We start from the raw sequence: 25,095 nt of genomic DNA on the forward strand, positions 1-25,095 counted from the left end.
GAAGAAAATGGATACAAAAGCTTAAGTAAAAGGAGTAAAAGTAAAACCAGGAGAACAGAGTTTGCAGAACAGGAGCTTAATAAACAGGTATGTGGTATCTGTATTTATTATTCTGAGAACATGAAAAATAAGAGGAAAAATATACTTCTAGGAATAAGTCAGACGTCATGCTGGTATCAGTCATCTCTCTGGTAGTGGAAGACAGGCACAATGCGGAGTGATGCTCACAGCAATAAGCAGATCGGCCTCCAGTCCATTGTAAATGTTACTGAGAATATTTGCACACTCCAAGTATCAAAAAGGAGAAAAATGTATTTTGCTCTAATTTCTTCCAATATAAACACCTCTTACAGAATGTGCACTCCTCTATCTGCCCTTCTGTTTTATAGAGGAAAAAAAAAAAAGAACTACAGATTATGAAACAGAATAAACAGAAAAACAGTATGAAAGCAAATGTAGATAAGTGCTGTGATTGTCTAAAATTTTATCATTATCAGGAAATAACTTCCTTTTGAAAGTAGCCCTAATTGGCTACTAACAGCAGTAGCTAACAATTTCAAGACAATTAATAATATTTTAAAATAATTAGTTGGCTAATATATTACATTAGAGCATACGGTAAGCAGAATTCTTGCTAATTATATATATTATTCTCCCTACTTTGCTTAATGAAGGTGTCTGGCCTTTAGATTAATTCATTCTCTCTCTTTTTTTAAAAAATCAGTGTGACTAATCCTCCCACTATTACTATTATAATATTAAGGCTGAAAGATGTGGATGAAGCAGTGAAAGAAACAAAATTAAGCATTAAAATGAAGATTCAGTTCCAATCTGCAGAAGCAGTTGCGCAAACTAAAGAATGAAGATGTGAGAAATCTGAGAGAAAATGCAGAAGCCTGAGTCAACATTTATTTGAACACAGTCTGCCTAATGCTGAAGACATAAATCTCCACACACAGAGGTAATCACACCTACATCATTTTGATTTTCAGAACAAAGCCATTTTTCTAACAAAGATATTATCACTCCAGGCCTGAAATGCTTTTTTTCTGTTTTCACCAAAAGCAGAGGAGTGCTGGGGGCCTTGGGTAAAGGGAGATTTGTTCCAAATTAGGAGCCCATCTTTCAGGAAAGAGCAGCAATGAATAAATTGTTTACAGTCAAAATCTCTTCATTTACACTGACTATAATTACATTTTGCGCTCAAATGTTGGAGCACGTCTATGTGCTTAGCGACTGTCTGCTGCTGTGATTGTGCAAGTGAATTACCTTCACTGGAAGCCAGAAGTTTCCCTGTCCTGCATTACATATCTTGCATTTTTCCCCCAGGCTCAAGAAAAAATAATGTTAAACTCTCTGGGAAAACGATCTCAGTTCTGGAGAGAGTGAGGTGGAGGAAGCACCTCCATGGCACTCCCAATGAGAACAAGGGCTGTCCCATGTTGCAGGCTCAGCCTTACTGGTTGTCCACCACATCGGTGTGTTGTTGGTGCAGCCCTGCACACAGCTCTCAGAAATCCCTTCTCAGTGAAGCCCAAGCTGCACTGACCAACTCAAATAACTCACTCTCTATAACTACCTGAAGGGAGGTTGGAGTGAGCTGGGGGTCAGCCTCTTCTCTCTTGTAACTAGTGACAGGACGAGGGGGAATGGCTTCAAGTTGCCCCAGGGGAGATTTAGGCTGGACATTAGAAAACACTACTTTTCTGAAAGAGTGGTCAGGCACTGGAATGGGCTGCCCAGGGAGGTGGTTGAGTCACCGTCCCTGGAGGTGTTCAAGAAACATTTAGATATAGCGTTGAGAGACATGGTTTAGTGGGGTTATTGGTGGTAGGTGGATGGTTGGACTAGGTGATCTTGTAGGTCTTTTCCAACCTAGCTAATTCTATGATTCTATGATTCTATAAATACAGTAACAGCAGGAGGAGACATGAGGTCATTCTAGCTACCCAGTTACTTTACTACACATCTCCTACTGCTGTCCTGTATGACGTAATCCTGCTCAGGATCCCTCAGGAGCTGTCGGGCATTATGGAACATGACTGCTCAGTAAACAGGATGAGATCTCAAAAGGAATTGTTTCAGTGTGGTGCATGTCTCTCAAAAAATACCAGACCAAGGTCAGATTTTAACTGTGAGTTTGCTGTTAACTTATGCACATGTTGTACGGTGATGAAAGTTGTCTACACTATGAAATACGAAATAAAACATTGACTCCCTGAACATTACTTCCTTTTGCTATATACTGAAGTGATCAGTGCACATACAAACACAATACATTGAGGTTCTCCCACTTTTGTGAAAAATCTTTGCTCAAATGACTTTTCTCGTAGTGCTACATAGCAGGTGACCAATCCCTTTTCTCATCAGAAATCCCAGTGGCAGCAAATAAAATTATCAAAGGCATCTAAAAAGTTAAACGTTTATAGTAAATTCCTTTACTACCTCTGCAATACTCTCTTGGGTATTAATTTGTATAAGACTTTCTTCTCATTTGCATAGAAATCACTGGAGAACACAAGACTAACACAAGATATTTAACGCAAACAAAAAGTAAATGCGTTATCTATTTGTTGGAATATATTGCACTACATACCTCGCAGCAGAAATAAAGACTCACCTTGGCCCACAGATCACAGGATAGCTCAACACTATTGCTTTGTGCCTTATTTGTCTTTGGTACTCACACACAGTCCCTCAACTTAAAGCCAGCTTCCTGCTTTTCAACCATTAATGAAGAAAGAGAGAAGCAGTGGCTTCAGGCAAGTGCTCAATGGTCAACAGAGTAAGGGGCAACACCCTCCAATCAAAAGAAATCCTGAATATTCTAACTGTGATCCTTTGAGGACTGATGTGAAACAGAAAAGGGGATAAAAGGGCTTAAATATACACATATTATGTATTTATAGATACTCTTATATACTCACACTTCTGTATAAGATACCTATCTCTATGTCCTACTTACAATATAGGCAGAATCCAGTGAAGATGCTAAAAGAAGAAAAACGTCCTGTTTCTGGTGACTCCCATCACTTGGCAAACTCATTACTGAGACACTGTGCCCGCACAAATCCCAAGGTTTGACACGGGACAGTGGTGCCACCAGCTTCCTTTTAAGTTAAACTCAAGAGATGCATGTTATGAGGGCAGGAACACAGAATTTCCTTGCACTCACAGAAGTCCCTTTTTGCAACGTGCAGAGGAAATGCCAGGTTTATGTTTGCCAAGTACCTGATTTCAGGGTTCATTCTGTTACTGCATATAAATTTCTCTGGTGTGTGTTTGGCACGACATGTTATCCTAGACTGATCATATGTTCACAGATTGCAGAGAGTGTGTGAAAGCCTTTTTTGCTGTAGTTATTGGGCGAAGTCACGTCTGCTACCTGGTACTCATGCAGAGAAATCTGTAATCTGGGAACAGATGGTCTGATAGGGAGAGAGAGACGCTGTCTGGAAGACTGCAGTTTTTTACTCAGAGGAGATGAAAGAGGAATGAACAAACCCACCATAGCATGACAAAAACATGAAAATATAGAAGAATGTCAGTCCTGAAGGTCATTCCTTTAGAATTCACCAACTGTCTATGTACCATATGTGCATATCAACATACCAAGATGAGCCCTGTTGCACAGAGTGAGAGGTAACTTAGCCAAAATTGCAGGACTGTAGATGTACCATTCAGAAAAATGATGCATTCCATAGTCTAAGCACACAGTTTGAAAAGAATCTGAAAAAATATATATAGTGTCTTTTTCTCTGGATTTTTTTTATAAAATTTGATAGCAATAAACCGGAACTGAAAAATTCATATCCTCATCTTCAAGGCTTTTTCCAGCAGCTTGAGGAGATGCAAACTAAGCCTGGCTTTGGAGTCCAGGTGCTCTTGGAACCATCTGCCATCAGGACAAGCCCAACCTCCCACAACAGTAACATGAAATGAGCTACTTTACCAAAATGCAACATTGCATTACTTCAGAATAAAACAGATAAGATCTAAGCAGCAATAACATTCCTATTCAGCTTTCTTAACAGCATGAATTTTAGTAATCCACAAACAAACCAAAGCTGTGGGGTGCAGTCCTGCTAATGGGAGCATCCACCTCGCTGGCCCCCATCTCCAGGAGGAAGCTTTGGTGGCCTGGGGTGCTGCAGGACTCCCAGGGACAGGAGCACACCCAGATATACCTTAGCTAATGTGGGCACAGATCATCACGTTGTGGCTGTGACAAGGCAGAAGTCCACACTTCTGTGCAAAAGTGCAAAAAGTGCAAAAAAATGTCTGAAGCTTCTAATGGAGTATCCTAAGGTGGCAAAATCCCACTGAGCTCTGCATGGCCCTGAATCCCTGCCATCACCCTTGCCAGGCAGTTTAATGCAACTCTCCTCAGTCCTCACAGGTGCCATCACGTTGGCTGCAGAGATGCACTCTGAAAAACAAACACGTCTCTGTCATTCAAGTCAAAAATTGTGATCATCCTAAATGCCACGTTCCCAAACGCATAGTTCTGGAGTTCCAGCCAAAGTGAAAGTGAGCAAAACCCTACATGGGAAAGCAGCGTCACAGCAATGGCAGCAAGAGGTCTGGAGTAAGGAGCTGACACTGCCCCGCATAGCTGCTGGCTTGGCAAGGCTGTGTGGAGGGACAAGCTGAGGGATCACCTGGTTGATATTTTGTTCCCAAAATGCCTCTGTGTGACAGGTATTCAGGGAAAGCTGAGCCTAGCCACAAAACCCCCTTGGCCCTGTAAATTACACACTGCAGGTACTCTCAGCATGAGCAACTCTAAAATCTTCTCAGATAGAACCTGCCTGCAGGAGCAGGGAAGAGTGGAGAATTGAGATGCTGCCCCAGTGTAAATCACTGGGTGAAACCAACGGTTCTACTCTCATATATAAAACTGATTTGAAAAGATAATTAAGCCCTGATCAAAGTGGATGAATTTAACATAAAGGTGAGGGGTTGCAGTCTCCTTATTGTCTGAATGAGACTGAATTTTCAGCTCTTTCATCCTACAGCTGAGAACCCCACTTGTAACACATCAGATGAAGCCAATTTTAAGAACGCTTCAGTTTTTAGCCACCACAAGATTTTACATTTGGGTGCTATCCAGTACTTCAATTTTTTCACAAGAAATCTACTTTGTCAGAGACAGACAAGCAGCACTGTATTTTACTCTTTATTCTTCCAGCAATGTGTCAGTCAAGTCACAGAGTTAATCTAAGAGTTAAGACACTCAAAAATAAAGAACAAAGGACTCCAAATTAACTCTTGATACTCTACAGCAATTGGACAGCATTGTGCCACTATGGATATGAGAAAGATGCAAAAGGTTTCTGCGAATCTGTCTTAAAGTTTTGCTTGAAAGCAAAAACGCTAATAGGAGCTATTACCCACAAACTGTGCTACTAATAAGATATAACAAGGCCATGTACCTATTAAATTCTGCAATTTGCATATGAAACTAAAAGGACAGTTGTGGCTTATTTTGAGTCATACCCTGCAACAGCCTCTCCTAGCACAAACACACTAGAAGACACTGGAACACCCCGGGAGAGGAAGAAGTCAGAGCTCCTGACAATGTGCCTGCTCCAATAGCTGTTTCTACAATTAAGCACAGCTCTTTTTCCGATCATGTCTTTGGCTGTTGGAGCCAGGCAGTGTTCCATTTTGGTTATACTGAGTTCTTGGCCTTCCACTCCCGCCAATGCACAGTACACCAATGACTCCTATGGAAATGCAACAAAGCCTGAGACTGAGAAACCCATAGTTCCTCTCACTCACATTTTCTGATACACAAATAACAGGCAAATGATTCTTCTAAAGGTACACAGTAGTACTGCAAAACATGGTATGCCCACAAAAGCTGAAAGAGCACAATAACTATCAGCTTCCTAATAATTTCACTGCTCTTGAAACTAAAATAAATAATTCTTGTACTCTGTTTTTTTTAGGAGATTGTGTCTGTGTAACTTCTTAGGGAGTGTGTGCTTTTATTGGACAGCACAACTTTGGTAGCTATTGTGATTAATGTAACTGAGAAGGTAACAGCAGGATTTAGAGCTCTTCACCTCAGGTGCCAGCTAGGCACACAGACACACTGCAAGAACATACCCACTTGTTGAGCTCCATACTCGTTGTTTATAGTGAGTTACTTGGCTCGGAGTATAATGCCAGCTCTTGGCAAGGTCTTGGTGAGCTTGGAATCTGTAGTGGTTTCGTTTATTGATGCTGATGATACAGATGAGTTAAATTACAGAAACTGGAATCACTTTTAACATTATTCAAGAGGAATGTTTCCAATGAGCTGACTGTTGCAAAAGCCGACAGCAATGTCTCTTCCAAAACGTTTGCCATTTCAGAGAATTCCAAGCTGCCAATGTCTAAGGCGCAACAGTTTCATTATGAGAGTAAAAAAAAAACCTGTGTTCAGAATTGAGCAAGTTCTGCCAGTCCTAAATATGCTCAGTACCTGGCAGGGTCACGTCCTAGGCAGTTTGTCCTGGTACATTTGGAAATGAGCAGCAAGACCAAAGAACCAAACTTGTGTCCAAGATTCATTTAGTGCATTGAAACATACTCTAAATCTATCAACAAAGCCATCTTTTCTTTCTTGTACCCATTTATTTGTATGGTACGAAGTCCACTCATGAAACAATTATTCTAGGTTCTGGACAAACACAGAACAAAGATGATCCCAAAGAGCTATTTTGTACACATCAGCGAGAGGAGTAAAAACAGAGAATGTCATAAGCAAGCAGATAATCATAGGCTGCTTCTCAGTTGCTCACACCAGTGATTTAATGAGAAAGCCTTTTGACTAGACATTGGATTTCATGGAGTGTTTCAAGGTGTTTCAAATCCATTCCATTTATGTCAACACAATCCAGCAGAGATTTAATTCTCTATGTCACTGTGGAAAAACTTCAAGTGTAAATGCATGTTTCAGTGACAGAAATTGCCTCCTACTTAGCAAAAGTTGCCATTTGTAATAGCATGTAGGAATTAGCATTTTCAAAGACTTTCAGGTTTTACATATTCCCAAGAGGTGCCCATCAGAATCTGTTTTTTCCACACAAAATCCATGACTCCATAGATTAGAATTGTTCTTATCGACAGTGAATATAACTGTTTTCTGAAACATGCCAAATTTATCATACTTCACTTAATATGTAGGATCTGAGCTGATCAAGGATATACAGCAATCGTAAATCCTAATTTAATTTTATAGGATGACACGTCAATAACAAATGAGAAATTAAGACTCAAGGTGATATCTTTGATGGTAATACTGAAAGAAAAATGAGACTTGAGAACAAAATGATGGCAATATGGAAAGAGTAATTAAAGGCAAATTATTCAACAGAGCAAGTGTGAACGTGCTCCTAACAGAACACTTTTCGTTCCGTGGTCACCTCACGAATAGTCATTAAGAGGCTGCAGTGGTACTTGCAGCTGGTAGGAACATGCAGCAGGAAGCCAGCTCTCACTGCATCTCCGTTAATTTGCAGCACAATCCCATACCGAGCCCCTTCCCACAACCAAGATGTTTGCTTTCATAAAGGCCTTCCCAGGGCTCAAGTAAGAATTAACAGAACAGGGTGAAAGATATTTTGCTCTCTTGTCAACAATATATTTAAACTCACTATGCTTAGGAGAAGGAGACTAGCCTTTTTTCCCTTTTTTCTTTTATATTCCCTCTCTCTTTTCCAAATACCATGAGAAAGCTGGATTGTATGCCCCATTGTGTCTTCCAGGACACTAACAAGTGGCAGTGTGAAGCTGCACTAGCCATGGAGAACATGATGATCTCCTACCACTACAAGCAGTCAGAGCCAAAATTGCTAGCAACATGAGAATGGGCAGTATTTTGAAGATCTCTCCTCCCAATCCTCGTACATGAAATCACAGACTTGTAGATATTGGAAGGGACCTCTGTAGATCACCTAGTCCAACCTGCTGCTAAAGCATGTTCCCTAGAGTAAGTTACAGAGGAAAGCATCCTTTTATAAATAGAAGTATTTAAGCAGAATAAAACTAGTTCAGTTTTATTCCCATCCTCTTTCTAATATCACTCAATGATGTACCTTAAACCCTAGCACAGGTGAATATATCTCTGTCCATGTCCAGGACATAAAACAATGCCTACCCAACACAGCCCAAAGAGCGCCCTGTGCTGTTGCCGCCCTAGAGAGCAGCAGTAACCACGTACAACTGATTCCCACCAGGGCAGATCACATAGGGTGCGTGAGAGCAACCATGTATACGGTAATGTTTGAAAAGCCCAGAGGTGTGCTGAAAAAATCATTTAGGGTGCAATTAAGCACATTAGAACAGTAGTCTTTCCAGAAATATTCCTCTGATTTTATTTGTATTCAGAAAATTTTCGGAAGCATTTTTGATCTCAAAAAAAAATCTCGTCAGACTGCTAGATCAGCTGTCTGTTTCATCTCTCTTCCCTTTACATTCCCATCAAAAGGGAGTGAGACTTCTCTCCAGCACAGAGGGGATCCTGCACAAGAGGTGGGGTAATTCAGTACCGGAGAACATACAGCCTGTGACATCTCTGCTGAGCATGCCAACAAGCATAGTGGCTGTGAAAAGAGGTGTTTAACCCAAGTGACGTAGCCTGCTACAGTTCACACTGTGTCTTGCAGAGACTGTGGCTTCCATTCAAAGCATTACAATCTCTATCCCAAAACCAATTCAGCCCAATGAAAGAAAGAGTTGTTACAACAACGCAAATGGTGCCAGGGCTGTACAGAAGGCTCCAACACATTCTTTGTTACAACTATTTTTATTTCTGCAGTTCAATAAGATTCACTGCAGGAATGCATGGGGACCCACTCTGATTTCATCTGCACTGCTAAAAGTCAAAGAAGCAAACAGTGCAAAATAAATAATCCTACCTCCATTATAATCATTTTATACCCAGGTAGCACCTCAAACATCCAGCCAAGACTGGAATCCTGGTAGCTTGGCATTATATGAACACCACAAGGGACAGTCCTTGTCCAGACATGCTCACAAACTAAACAGACAAGACAGGCTAGATGCAAGAGGAAAAAAAATACAAAAGAATTAAATGTATGACCCAAGGTCACGCCAGTCAGTGGCAAAGCCAAAAACAGGATCCAAGTTTCTTAATTCTCACTGCCACGTCTAGTAGACTACATGGCCCAACAAGAACCTGATTAGTCTAATGTGTCTGGGAAGGCATATTTAAAGTCCTTCATTAATATTTAAGAACATTATCTGCCCTCCATCATATTTTGCTTACTCTCTTTCACCTCAGAAAGGATTTTTTTCTGTAGAGGAAAATGGAATTCTTTCTGTAAAGGAGCTGGATACCTTCTCCCATTCACATGAATAGGGCAGATGAGGACTGATACAGGATGAAGCTGAGGAATAAGCAGCTCCTTCAGATAATAAAGAATAACTCGTGAATATGAAAAATACTATCCTCTGAAGTGTTCGTGTGTAACTGCCAGTTGTCAAAATTAGGATGGAAGATATCCTATCTTTTAATTGTATACTTAAAGCACTTAGAGATAAATGAAGGCAATTACTCACAGCAGTATGAAGAGCAGTAGTCCACAAACATGAGATTTTATGAAGGTAATAGATTGTTTTGAAAATAGAAGCATATACTTAGACCCCATATTTATTTTTTCAGGCAATTCCCTGATTCCCAGGTTGCAGGGTGGGGTAGAGAGGACCAAAGATAACGAGCACAGATTTTTCAGCCTGACTATGCTCCTAGTTTTGAGCCTGCTCACATCCATTTGCTCGCATTAGGGTTCTGTACGTGAGATTTTGAAAAGTGCTCTCCATCCATACAACTCAAACTCTCTTGAAATTATCTGTCTGAAATTTAAGGTGGAGTGAGACCAACACTAGACCCTTCTGCAGCCACATCCAAACAGAGAGCATCAACTGTCACAGAAGCAACATGAAAATAAATCTCTATACACACTGCTTGGGGACGTATCACATCTCACAGTATCACTTCCAAGCAATAACAGGTATTATGCTAACTACTATCTAAGGATTATTTCCTTTATCTATGGTTAATTTCTTGAATAAGCCCATGTGCATTATATGGGAAATGAAAAATGGGCCCCCTTTCCCCTATACTCTCACTATAACTATTTAGAAAAAAACTTTCAACATCCTCCAGTTGCCAGTCATTTACGGTAAATGAGATTCAAATTCCAGACTTTGGAAGGCAGCCATTTAGGATACACATTTTTGCAAAGTATTTTCCAGAATGAAACCTCCAATGATTTGAAGGCACCTCATATTAATCTAAAGCAACTTGTTAGTGCAAACCCTTCAGAACTAATGAAATGTCTGATCAAAGGAAAATACAAAAAAGCTGGAATTTTTTTCAGTTGAGGACAAGGCTTTGTTTAGGGACAGAAGGAATACCACAGCAAGGCCTGACTGTTACTCTCTAGCAAAAGAAATATCCTGATATACTCATATGAGCACGAATATTCACTTTAAACTGCTTAAATCAGATCTCACTTACTCAATTCTACTCAGTCTTTAAGGAAAATCTCAGCAAGTATCACCAGGATTTATAACTAAGAGGAAAAAAAAAGATTGAGCATATTGTTGGCTTTTCTACATCCTAATTCACTTAAAAAATGGCTGATAAACAGGTTGCCTACACTGTTAGACCTGTAGGTCTATTGGATTGGATAGTTTAGCTGGTTGATGGATTAAATTATTGCCCTGCCAGCCAAGTTAATTTTTCACTTATTTTATAGCTCAGTTAATGTTTTTTGACTATGCAATGAAAAGCAGAAAAGTAGATGTGGTTAAATTTTATGGGTGACTAATAGTAGTGCCTTCAGTACTTTTATTATTTTATACTCTTTAAATTATTTTAAACTTTTGGAATAATTTCTTCTTTGCAATAAATCCTTCTAGTTATTATTAAAATATTAAAGTTATTGTCATCACTTGTTTTATCAGGATGAGTACATCAAGTGATCCAAATATCTAAAGTGATAACCAAATGAATTAACTGCAATTTAAGTGAAACTTCAGATTATCAGTTCCTCACCTCTTAATCACAGAATAGTGAGACATGCAGGCTATCGTACCAGATACATATTGAATCAGTGACAGAAGGCCTGCAAAGGTGAGGTAGACAGGTACATCTTCCTCAAAATTTTGCTAACTGATGGATAGGCCATTATAAGATCATTCCATTATCACTAGGTAGCAAGTAAAGCTCAGCTCCAGGTTTGTTTAGTCTTTTTCTTTTTTTTCAATCATTAGAAAAGTTGCCTTCTTCTGAGGAGTGATCTGCCCTTAAATTAAACCATGTTACTTGTAAAACACCAAAGACGTGTGATCCTGTAAAGGCAAGTATGAGAAAATGGTGATGGTAGAGAAAGCTGTGCTTCAGTCATTAAGCAGAATACTGAAAGCATGCAATATTGACAGGAGCAGGAGGAAGAGATGCATTTCATCAATTAAGGGCCAAGCAACTAGTCTGAGTTTTGGACTGGCTCTCACTGAATTTCCCTTTCCGACCTCACTTTCTTGTTCATCTTACAGCAGGAACAGGCCCTGATTCACGTAGCTCCATGACTGCAGAGGGTTAGATCCAACACCGTGGTAATGTACATGTGGAAAAGTTACAGATGAGAGAGATGAAACAATTCTCACTTTTTTTAATTATTTTTTACCATAAGGCATTTGTGTCCAGTTCTCTAATGGCAGGGAAGCAGAGTACATGCAGCCAAATCTCAAGGATTCTGCAGCATCCGCAGTATGGTCTATTGGAGACAAAGGGCCTGGAAACACAAATGCTGATTGCTTGTGATTGCTGCACATATCCTTATGAGCTCGATTTCCAGTCTGGCTCAGTGTCTTCAAAGACCAACGAAAATGTGGCAAACAAGGTTAAGGGCACTGAACTTCAGACCAAAATCCCCACATCCACATCATCTGAAATAGATGTTTTTCCAAGCTAATAAAATTTGCCCATTCATTTTGTTCAGGACTCATCAGAATGTTAGGGAACTTACAAAATGAAGTAGAGGAAGAAGAATAAAGGAAAGGAGAATAGCACCTGTCTTTGCAGCTGGTCAGTATGCAGCTCTCTAATGTGCTGCCTGCTGGGAAGCAGAGATGGGCTCATGTTACCCTGACCCTTCAGCAAAGGATGGAGTTTGCAGAAAGGAATCCTGCAACTTGAAGATGTGAGGCTTAGGCTTCAGCCAAAAAAAATGGACACCAGCATTAAATGAAAAGTTCCATAAGTTCAAATGCATTCAATCACTGAACAAGACACAGCTTTGTGGTTTGAAAGAACGTAAAAAGAATTTTAAATCGTCATTGCAGAGCTACCAGTTGTTTCTAGTTTTGAAGAACAAACACTATTTTACCCTTAACTACTACCAAATGCTTCCCAAAGTGACCGTAGTCACCTATAAACACATCAAATATCTTCATTTAGGAACAACAGACCAAGGCTGATAAGAGCTGATATGAAGCCTGAAAAATTGCTTTAGTGGCTGAAGCAGAATTTCATCTTTCATTGAGTATATCTTCCTTTGTAAGTGGCACCCATTTTGCTTTAAGTCACGTTCTCATAAGCTCATTGACTACAATTGAAAAGTCATTGAAAAAGAGTAATACCAAAAGGTTAGCAGAGAAATTGATGTAATGGTATTACAGTAGACATTTAGAGAGTATAATGCTAAGAATAGCAAAGAAAGGTTTCTACAGAAAGCAATAAAATTTTAAAAAGAAAGAAAAAAAAAGTTGAGCTGAAAATCCTGTAACAGTGAAACTTGCATAGTTCAGTCTCTGAAACAAAACAGTGAAACAGCCAGGACAGGGATACAGAGTATCTCAAAAACTATCAAAACAAAACTAGACAATAAAAACTCAAATTAGAACACAAAAAGCCTTTTTCTTGGTCATATTTTTAATAATACTAATTTCTATAAGGAGTAAAGGGACGTAGAGGTGTATGGTTCTCCACAAGGAGCAGATAGATAATGACCCGCTGAAGACGACTTCCCAGAGATGAGCAGGAGACTTGTCACAGAATGTGGTTGAGAAGCGAACAGATCAAATAGCAATCTCAGAGCTTCCAGAACACATAACAAAGAATTTAAGACAGAGTTAAAGATCAGTGATCTGCAACACACTTGTTGGAAGATGTAGTTTCACGTGCTGGAGTTTGAAGGATTAGTGAATATTCAAAGACAATATACAAAATCAGTTAATAGTAGGACATTCAGGCGAAGAACAGGGTTCATGTTAACAAGGCTATTTGCTTCTTTGGATTTCTTACTTTTTTTTGACAGATAATAATGAACTTTTGGAGAACAAAAAAAATTTATGAACTGTATTCCAGCTTTTTTTTTTTTTTTTAAGGTTCTTCTCTAGAGATTCAATAATCTACCCTTCCTTTTATCTCTAATTTTATGATTCTATTAAACAAATGATAAATAAGAAATTTCCTCTAGATACACGGGGGGAAGAAAATGACCAAAATACTGGAAAAGGTTCCAGGTTTTCAGACAGTTGAAGCCTCCCTAATTGGCTGGCATGTTTTTCAGCACTTATTACAGTGAATGCTGCCATCTGTTTCTTACTTCAAAAGAAATAGTCAAAATGATAAGCAAGCTAGCAGAGAAGGAAGTCTTGTGCATACAGAATATTTTAAAAAGCATAGTATTCTCTAGCTCCCCGTGGATAGAATATCTTCAGTCTCAACGGATAATTACCAGTAGAAAAACTGTGACAGGCAAATATTCAACCAGCTTCCATTTGTGATAATGGGGCATGTACAGATGAGATCATTTTGACTTCAGGTTTTCCATTACTCACTTTATGTTTTAAGTATCCCAGTAATTCCTTTGTAATGAGCCAGGCTATGCACTGTCCATCCATTAGATCACAGGTTGTTGACTGAAGCAGTGCACTGATACTGAGAAGTCTGCCAATGTAAAACACTGTCCTTAACATCACAAAGGGAAGTTTCATAAATAAAGAGAAATAGAATGAAAGTATTTATTCAACTTCAGAGCAAAGAAAAAGACACACAATAGACAATATACACTCACTTCCAGCAGACAGCTTATGTATCATGACCAATGTCATAATCATTTCTGACTTCACGACTAACCAAATACACATTACTGACTGTTTCTCACTAAACTTCATAGTGAAATGCCAATATTCTAACACTTCAGCATTTAATTCTACCAAATGCTTCTTTACCTGAGGATTGCAAAACTGCTGCTTGCAAAATCAGTCATGTCAAAGACCACATGCCCACACATTAGCATCATACAACCACTTGTAAACTTGGGTGCTTCCAGAATATTCTGTGAATTTCAGACCATTACAGGTGTATCATAAAGGCAAAATCTTGTGCCAACCTGTGTAAGGAAAATCATAACCTGAAATGTATTGGAAAGAAACTATGGCACCCAGGATGTTCAATAAATCATGGTAGCTACTATAGTCAAGAAGTGATAATTGCAGGAGTATAAAATCAAAATGTAGGAGACGATTTCACTCACATGAAGCCTGTTAAGCATCTTCTCACTCTAGCAGTGCAGCAGACAGTTGTGAGATTGACAGCTTTCACCTATCCCATTTTCTTTCTACCTGATTTTAAGGAATCCAAACCTAGATTTGAAATTATTTCTATTGGACTGAGGGAACAAAAAGGGAACAAAATTATTCGCAACAACACCAATTTTGTAGCATTCCAATTTTTTTGTTGTACTTCACAACAGACCTTATTAATTCACTTTTATGCTTTGCTTCTTTTTTTTTTTTTTTTTCATGTCAATGACCATACGACAGCTTCTCCTGCTATTATAACTGCCCAAATAACAGAAGCACTGATTGACACTGGCCAGGACTGAGGCATACCAAATAGTACTTCCTTTCACTTTTCTCCACAGACCACCGTATGGAAAGATAGGCAATATTTGAAGGAATGGGAGGCTCTCATAGTTTGACTACAGGATGGCTAGGCTCCAGAGGTACTCGTTCAGGGGTAAATGCAACAAGTGGGAAGAAAAGGAACAGAACAACTTGGGGAAAAATAACAAAGAAACAAAAGACCCAAGAGGTGACTAACAGGTCATTCATGAACATTTAGTACCAGAGTGTTCAAACCACAAAATGTAAAGAAAGGACTTACTAGCCTCAGACCAGAAAAATAACTTGACAAAGACACAGCTTAGCTTACAAATAGGACTGACGACTATAGTTTGTTTTCCATCCACTTTCTCAAAAAAAAAAATTAGACTCCAACAGTATGGGAAAAAGGGGAACGATCACAAGCTCCTGGCTCTTGCTACCTTAAAAGAGAAACCTGAGAAAATACAAAAACAGCAGCGCTCAAATTGCACACACAAAGGAGGTATCTGTGCTATCACACTGGAGTAGTGCATGGCGGCAGCCCAGGATTCAGCACAGTTCTCAGGCAGGCAGACTTTTGCAAATGCAGATAAATTCAGAGGAGATAGTTGAACCTGCAAACAGGATATAAAAAAGCATGGGAGTTCAATCATCTCCTCCTCTGAGAACTTCACTAACTACCATATAATTTAGATCTGTCATAGGGAACTGTGAAACTGGATGCCTAATCTGAGTTCATGATTAACTACTTATAAAATGTACTTTATAGAAAACAAGTAGTTCCTAAGCTAAATATAAATAAATAAAAAACAATATAGTTTTAATGAGTATATTTTTTGCTCATAAAAGTGTCATCATTCTCCTGGTAAGGGAATACTTAGCATCTCCTTTGATTAATAGACAAGCCTTAAGTCATTTAGTGGAACATAACTCACTTGTCACAAATTCATATCTACAGTGAGACTAGAATGGGTTTTGATAAAGCAATTGGAAAATAATCTATTTATGCTCAATAATAAATTACTGTGCTGTATTGCATTTACATTCAGTTGACATGTACCACTGAATGCTTTGCCCTCTGTATGAGACCCACTGAAGAAAGTAGCTGGACATAAACTCTACACTCTCTCATGGAAGGCAATAAATATCATTTACAACACATACAACATGTGATGTGTATGAACAGTCAACTCAGTGCTGACAAATACATTTGCTGACAAATTCAGCTCTTTTTCCAATTACCAGCTGTTTCCAAACAGACTACTGTTGTGTTTTTTATTGTAATTGAAGAATAGACAATTGAATCGTCTAAGCCAAAACCCCAAACTCTCTTCAGCTTCATTTGGGTTATGGGAAAGGGTTGTAGATGAACAAATTTTGCCCAAAGAATTTGTAAAATATTTACTTGGACTGATTCACCCTTGTTAATTATGTTGTGTTACTGGTCATTCAAGTGATATAGATTTTCTTCTTGTTGTTTCTAGACTGTGTGTATGAAATTTGTAATCCTGGCATTAACTTTACAACTCACTGAGGAAGGGAAGTGAAGAGGGGGTTGGTTCCCTGGGAACCAAGGACAGGAAAAATAGGAATGGCACAAAGCTGTGCCAGGTGCTGTTCACACTGGACATCAGGAAAATTTCTTTGCTACAAGGAGGTTTCCTAGTGAGGTGGTTGGCTCCCCATGCCTGTCACTGTTCAAGAGGCATTTGGACAATGCCCTCAATAGTATACCTTAATTTTTGATTAGCCCTGGAGTAGTCAGGCATCTAGACTCGATGATCTTTGAAGATCCCTTCCAACTGAACTATTCCACATTTTATGTTAATAATTTAAGAACAAGTATTTTTTTAAACATGAATGAATAACCATATTCACATGGGAATAATAAAAAAAACCAAAACAACGAACCATCATCATCCCAACGGTTATGGAAGTACAAGTATCCATAAGTGGTTGATACCAAAAGGTTCTAACAAGTCTGTGATGTTCAGAATCCAAGGTAGTGTTTACAAGTGCAGGTTCAGACTGCTCAAGAAGTCATTGTATATATCTTTAGTCTGAAGCAGGAAATGTCCCAGAAGAGACTGCAGTGTAAGCTGATGCAGTGAATGTTAGAATTACCAATTCATCTGTCCTTCCCATGAAAAGAAAAGAAATCAAACACTGAGATTAAACATACAAGTGTTTCATTTTCCAGGATCTGAAATTGTATTATGTATCTTTACGAGAAGCAGTAGTTCTCTTTATAATTCAAACCTACTATACAGTCTGTTATGGTTAACAATAGTAGTAAAATAACTGTTCCAAAATACTGTAGAAGAAATCTTTCAGAGAATTCACCATTTAATAGTGAGATTACGATGCATTTACTTCTGCAGAATAACATCCTCTTTTCCTAATCCAACTGGTTTCTAGTAGATTTGCTTGAGGACTCATGGGACATGCCAGCTACAGAAAGAGCTCATAATCTGATCCTCAGTTTCTTCTAAATGATTTAAGAAACATGGATACTGCTTACCCCTCTCATTTGAGCATACCAGGAAGTTTCTCCTTGATATTTGGGCACTTTTTGAAATATTCCCCATCTTTCCTGTTTATAGAGTATTTTTTCTGAGTCTTTCACCTACCATACACTTAGTGTTAAGACTAAATTTGCACACTCAACTGTCATGGAACAATAAGTAGTCTTTAATGGCGTGCTGTACAGCTACAATATGTATGCTGCAGAATTACCCTCTACCAAAAGCTACATCATGTACATAGGTAATTTGGAGTGCCTTTATTTCTTCCTCGAAATTCCTCTTCCTGAAATATATCTAATACAGATTAGGTATTCTGATTATTTAAGTTGACTTGCATTGAAATCTCTTTTCAAGAAACATATCCTGCTAAGTACTTTAATGACCTAGAAATTCCTGAGTGATTGGTTGAAGCTCTGAACAACCACAAGACACCTTGCGGCACATCACAAAGGTATGTTTTTCATCTATTTGATTCCTATGTTTATTTTTTAAGTATAGAATTCTAACTTTCACCAGAAGGAGCATGCAAATAAAATATAACCAACTACATTTAATATAGTAAATCTGATCTATAGACTTGCTACTGGATTTACATTAGTTTGTTCCGTCTTAACACTACTTCGGAAACAGCCAGCAATGAATGTGAAAAAAATAACATTGGTTCCAGTGTTCAACTTGACACATATAAACATTTTTACAAACTACTCTGAAAATTGAAGAAAAAGGGAACTGGCAAATAACTATGGGTATGATGAGCTGAGCCAAGAATGTGATTCTGGACTGTTTCCATTGCAGTTTCACTTCAGAGTAATTTGTATGATTTGGAAAGCAAGCAATATAACTCTGTGTAGGGATGGGTTATTCAAGGTAACCTCTATGTTTAAAGGTTGGGGCATTTTTATAGCCATGGACCAAAAAGGAGGTCACATGCTACAGCTACCTAGAGCTCAGGAGACAGATAATCCACTGTTTTTAATTTCTCACATTATCTTGTACAGTACAGAGATGTGTATTTTACTGTTCTTAAAATACATAGCTATTAATACGATAACGACACAGTGAGCAAAACAGCAAAGCCTAATAAAATATCCTTTTAGCAGAAATACTAACTTTTCATGTTCTTTAAGGCTGGAGTTCGTATTGAAACCCTCAGGAAATGCAGCAAAGTAGAAGCATAGGAGTCTATTGTTTAGAACTTTTAAAATGTAGTGGATTTTAGTGTATTCCTAGTTCATGTGCCAGATCCATTTTGTGCTAGATTTTCCCAATGATAAATCCACAGCTATTCTCTAGATAATTGCTAGAAATTTTTTACGGTGCAACAAGTTTAAAGTTGTTGTTTGAACATGAAAATACAGCAAATCAGTCCTCTGAGCTCATCAGTTGATTCCCAAGTTCTAGTACTTCAGATACGTACACATAGATAAGACTATCATTATTTAATATATTGCATGCGAATAACATTTTCTCTATTATAGACCAGATAAAAGAAGAAAAACGTCAAACTCCCTGTAGAATCTTGAAATTAGTCACTCAGGAATAAAGTCCTACAGTGGGATATTTTAAAGAGTTCATTTCAGATCCACATCTGTAGCAAATTTTCAGTGAAAGAAGTAGAAATACCTAATCACATCATTGAAAAATTAGACCTAGAAAAATTGTAATGTCAAGATAATACAAATATTAAATTCTCATTTTACTCCCTACTTCTTGAAAAGAGTAAAACACTTCCAAAACAATTCCAAGACTTTTATAGGAGCAATCTCAAATCAGTTTTGGAAATCATCCACACAGATTTAAAGAAACACTCATAGGGTCAAGGTCTTGAGATTTCTCAATGTCTTTGGCTAAAAGCCAGATGAATATAAATCAAACACAGAAAAGATGTAGTGGTGTAAAGGATACTTAAAGGAATGATTAAACAATACAAATGAAAAAAAGCCACTCATACTTAATGAAGATAGACTATCTTCAACTAAAGAAATTCCTAATAACAACGTTAGTCTCTTTCCCTAACTCCATTCCCCACAGACACAACACAGAACTCCTGGATGGGAGAAGCACAGCACACCGAGGCTGATGGACCATCACACTAAAACACCAAAAGATATGGGTCTAGTGTTGTACCTGCAGGACAGCCTTAGCAGGCTGCTGTACTAGAGACCATCCCTGCAATACCGTAACTCACTCAGATACATACAGAGTTTGAGGTTAGAGCATGCATGCACAAACACACAGCTTGGAGTTACCCAGTTACTGTTTCTTAATAATTTTCTCATTTCAAACTTTCTTTAATAATGTATTTTAAGTATGGTAATTTCCTAGAATTATTTTATGTTCTGCACAGATGCTTAGTTATCTCCAAGATTGCCTCTTCTTTTTATCACCTCCACCTGACAAGAACTGAGCAGGTTCTGGTTTTGACTAGGACAAGCAGTTACATTGACGGGATTCTTTCACTACCAGATACTGCCTAATCCATGTTAAAGGTCTTTTGGACAGAAGGTGGTCTGATTTTTTCCATGGGGAAAGTTAAAGTCTACTGCAGAGAAAAGGATTTATGATGCTCTAGGGAATGTTCATTTCATTGCAATGTTCAAGGCAACAGCCTTTGCTTGATGGAGATTTTACTACATACTTGAACTGGATTGCTTAACTGGTATTTAAAACCGTAGGGTTTCCTCTGGAACACAGCTTTAGTTCCCTCTTAGAAAAATTATTGAAATTACTTTTATAATGAAAGAAAGAGTTCTGCTAATACAAAAGTCAGCTGGGAAAAATTTCTGCCAGTGAATCGTTATCTAAGATATGTAAAAGCAGCACTGCCAAACAGGCAGAGCAGGATGTGCTGTACCAGGCACTGCAGCCTCCTCTACCCCTCTTGCTGTGTGGCAATGTCACATGATCTGAACTCAACACAGAAGACAGAACAAAGTCCTTGTAATCCCTCCAGAAAGCTCTTAATACCATCTGTGACAAGGGAAAATGAGATTTGTGGATAATCTCAGCCCAGATTAGCTCCATATGCCCATAAGGAAAACGTGATTGCAACCTGCCACATCTTGTATACAGAAGACCTCTTGTCTTCTGCTCCTTCCCGCAATCATGTAGCTTGGGCAAGAAGGAATGCAGGGATGGTACCTGGTCCACTACAACTTTATTTCTGTTCTTTCACTTGTGAAAGCCAGATTTTCTCCCTGACTTACCCCACTAGTGGGCTGTGCAGAGGTGTGCTAATTAATGAGAAAAAAGAACAGTTTTATTGTGATTATAAACCTTCCATATGTCAAAATGTAGCAACATGCCTGCACCTTGGCTGTTTGCCCCAGGGGTTTAAGCCAGGGGTTATCAGGAGCCTTTCATTTCCAAAGCTGGCACAGGATCGATCAGAATACAAGCTAAACTGTCGAGAAGCAGGCTGAATCTTGCAATCTGCGAAGTCATACAGCACAAAGGGGAGGTTATGCTACCACCTCTTCATTTTTTCCCCCTAGAGTCAATAAACTACAAAGAAAAAGCACAGTGTCATATCTGAACGGAAGAACTGATTCAGTAGTCACGCTCTGATCTGTTCACTGGAAGTTCTGATTTTTTAAGACAAAAGTTTCCCTGCTCTTACGTACCTTCAACACTCTGCGGCAGCAGGCTAAGTGAGGCAACAAGATTAACAGATGAGATATTTTTACCGCTTCACTCAAAGAATCACAGAATTTTCTGGGAATGTTAGCACTTGTTCAAAACAATGCGTGATTCTTCACGTTGATATCAGTGCAAGGAGAAAACCCAACATAGCCTCCATGTGATTTGTACTGAACAATTTCATATAATTAACATCCTTCTTCAAACTAATAAATTTGCTAAATCGTTTTTTGATAGGAACCAGAGTGCTATTATTAAGTACCTCTGCAAAATAACAGGGTTATCAAAGTGGAAGTCATTAAGCTGCCATTCTTACTGACAGTTGTGTATGTTACCATCAACTTAGCCGTGACAAATTGTTTCTGGGTTCACTTACAGGAAATGTATTTGCATCAATTAGCACAGCTTATATGATCAAGGAACAAGATCAGTGAACCATAATGAACACGGCCAATATCTGGCCCAAAGTATGACATCTATTTATCTAAATGTAATATATGGATTTCATTTTATTGCATCTCTTCCTGTTTCCCTGCTTTTACTAAACATTCATTAAAAATGATGCCACTGTAAACAGGACTATGTATCATTTTTAAATGAACTTCCATTACAACACTGTTAAAAATGGCTCCTTTAATGGGATTTACTACCCTGACTATCATGAAGGATCCACTATCCAGCAAGTCTTCCAAATAATCATTCTGTCTTCAGCTCACAAGAAGTTCTCTACAGATGGGAAAAATCAGTCGCATTTCCCCACACCACTACAGCTCTATTGAAGTAGAAGCTGAAGGTGTGATGCCTGCTTCTCTAGAGTCAGATGGAGCTCCAGCTGTGCAGGACATAGTCCAGTCCGTGATAAAATTCTTTTTCCTCTCTACAACAGCTGTAACAATGTCAGAGCTGCTTGTATGCAGAAAATACCTAATTTTTTTTTTGAGTGGAGGGAAACCAGTGAAAAGCCCCATAATGTAGAGCATCATGGACAATTAGAGGATTCAAGAGTGAAAGATGAAATACCTTTGGCCATCTATAATGGTCAGCATTTCAATGTCTTCTGCCATGTATTCAGCATCAAAACCAAACATGATGCCCAGTCACGTCAGCTTGACTTAGCTAACGGTGCTGACACTTCCTGCTCAGTGCTGAAACCTCCCACTAAGCCTTGCTCTCTACCCAGGGCACCTCTGCATGGGAATGCTTTCTGTAGATGAAAACAGTAAAGCTCACATGGAGGTCCCATCAGCAATGCTCTGCTATCCTGCATCCAAGATCAGATCCTCGGCTTTCACTGAACTTAAGAGAGTAGGCAGCATTTATACAGACACCTGAACGTGAAGGCATGAAGAACAAGATCACCAGAACACTGGATAGGAAGAAACCTGCCTCAGAGCAAGGTTCCATATTGCAAATCATAAAAGCATGAAATCTCTCGCTTTCTTCAGTTTTCTGAGTTCAAGCACATTCTCAAAGTAGATTACTATTTTGTTTTTTCTGTTGTTACTCACAATATTCAAAGGTGTCTTCTCCTCAGAGCTCACTTTGAGATACAGGTCTGAGTTTTCAAGGAGGCATGCTCAGTACTTCACAGGGAAAATATATTTAGACATAAAATGCATGAATACATCCCTAACCACCAACGTGAACATTTTAATCCTCCCCTAGAAAAATGTGCCTGCACTTATAGCTAAACTCATTATCCAAGCTCCACGTTTGAAATGTAGTTGATAACACAGCATTAAACAAATTTACCAGCCAATCTCAATGTAACTATTTCTGATCAAAAACCAAAATTCTACACATACAGTCTTCTTACATGTGGTCAGATATCTGAGAGCAAATCAAGAATTTGTTGCTATTGAGAAATGAGGCATGCAATCTTTAAAGCCAAAGTGGTCACTAGTGAACACCTAATAATTTCCGTATTTATTAAGTAATGTATTGCTATTTATCCCAGAAAGCTTTGCACAGAGAATAAGAAATCTTGGAGTCTGCGGCTATCCTTTTTTCTTGTGCTTTATAGAAAATAATAGAAACTAGGAAAAAAATGAAAAGATCAGATTTCTTATTTGTTACTGGAATAATACAGAGGAACAATTATAAAAGGAGAAATAAAATTCACCTTCTGTTTATCTTTTTCTTTTTTTCTCCTTACTGTCAATTTCTCCAGGATTACTTGATTTAAACAAAGAGAAACAAAGCCTGCTTCATAGGGGAAAGAGAAACAGAAAAAGAAGGGGGCGGGGGGCTGTGGGACAAAGAAAGGAAAGTTTATACATGTCTTTATCAGTTCCCAGGCAAAATAATTTTTTTTTTAGTGCTTCGTAATAATCTCTATCCAGTCTATTCCAGCTTCAATCTACACCTAACTTCCATTAACATTAATAAGAATGCGTGCTCACATCCACAGAAGAATTTCACTTCACACTGTCAAGTTTCAAAACTGGACAACAGATATAACTGAAGAAAACTTGGAAAGGCATAGAGACAAATGAAGCAGTTCATAACAGACCTGTAAAGGACAATAAAAAAATACTCATCATAGCGTATCTGAAAAGATTTCATTCCAGCAGTAAAAGGCCTAAATAAATCATACCAATGAACAAAAAAGGACTATAAGATCTTTATGTAAGGAGCAAATAGTAAAATTGCATATAATATTACATTACTGTATTAAACTAGCTTAGAAAGCTTTTACATATTTACAGGATAGCTTATTCTTCTGAAGGATGGTAGGGAATGACTGCGTTGTAAATATCATGCAGAAGTAGCCAGTCAGAGTTGCAACTCTTCTCATGCATTTTTTGTTTCTCACTTTTGTCTGCTGTGTTACTGCAGTAATCTTCTCACATTCATATTTACAAAAATACTTGGGCCCACAGAAAGAGTAATAAAATACAGATATTACTGAGCAGAAAACTGCAACAAATCAGATGCACAGCACATCTCCATAGCTTGGCTTTTTCCATGAAAAACATCTTATTTAGCCCATAGAACCATCAAACCATCAGCCCCTGTGGAGTTACAGCCACTGAAACTAACAAAGACCAGCTCTTCAGATTTTGCAGAGGCTATCACGCAGCCTTTCTTTACAGTTCAGGCCTACTTGACTTCTAGCCATTTTTATCTGATGCCCTGAAGGACCTTCAGAAACAACAGACATTCTAACAAAACAAAGCATGGAACTGAACAAATGGTTTTCAATTTTGTTTAGGTAAGCAAAGAACCTCACCTGAGATCACAGCAGAACCCTTAGCATTTCTAATGCATAAAGAAGCCACCAAAAAAATCTTTTTCTGAATATTACCTGACAGGATGTTTTGAGATGTTTAAGCACAGGACAAGGTTGTAGAGTTCACAAACATTTTGATACATCTGACACAGAGATTTTAGTAACATTTAAAGTTTCATGCTATGTTTGATTGAATCAAGTGTTTCCTCTGATTATATTTTCATAAAGATTGAAACTAGGAAATAGAAACAGAGTTCACATCAGCCAATACTTAGGAATTTTTAAAAAGATTTTTCTAATTAACCACACCACAGAGTTGCAACATCAAACTTTAACTGGAACATTTCTTTGCCCTTCTGCCATTCCCTCCTAAAACAGAAACATTTCAAAGGCAACAGTGGTTCCAAACACCATGTAGAGCTACAGATTGCATTTTCCCAATTACCAGCTGTGCACAAGATTTATGCTTTTTTATTGGTTTTTGCAAGAGGCCTGTATGCATGGTGCACTTTAATCTTTACCTGCAGGAAGGCATTTCAGACTGAAAATTTAACAATGAGACAAACCGAGTAGATCGGTTTAGTACTGTCAAGTACGAAGGAGGTACCTACACCTTGAAGTAAGTCTAAAAATTAGCTCAAATTTCAAAACTGAATACCTTCTACTTACTTATTACCTCATTCACAAAGCACCTGACTTTCCTGTGAGCACAAGTTTTTACTGGTGATTGCTTTCATCTTTGATCCAAGCCATGCAAGTTTTGACATCACTATAGTTATCCTTCTT

General features: G+C 38.4%; 1 long non-coding RNA gene across 13 annotated transcripts in view; it reads left to right on the top strand.

Moving 5' to 3' along the window:
* Positions 1-25,095, top strand: part of LOC110397952 — a 152,759-nt gene that overhangs the window by 126,259 nt on the left and 1,405 nt on the right. For 12 of the 13 annotated variants that reach the window (XR_002438104.1, XR_002438107.1, XR_002438110.1 and 9 more), the window contains one exon: positions 764-1,686. This is a non-coding gene — a long non-coding RNA (uncharacterized LOC110397952). Of the gene's footprint in view, positions 1-763; positions 1,687-9,879; positions 17,890-25,095 lie in introns of those variants that run through there. The other variant, XR_002438105.1, reaches the window with a different exon arrangement.

This window comes from Numida meleagris, chromosome 4, assembly GCF_002078875.1.
Source record: "Numida meleagris isolate 19003 breed g44 Domestic line chromosome 4, NumMel1.0, whole genome shotgun sequence".
NCBI lineage: Eukaryota > Metazoa > Chordata > Aves > Galliformes > Numididae > Numida > Numida meleagris.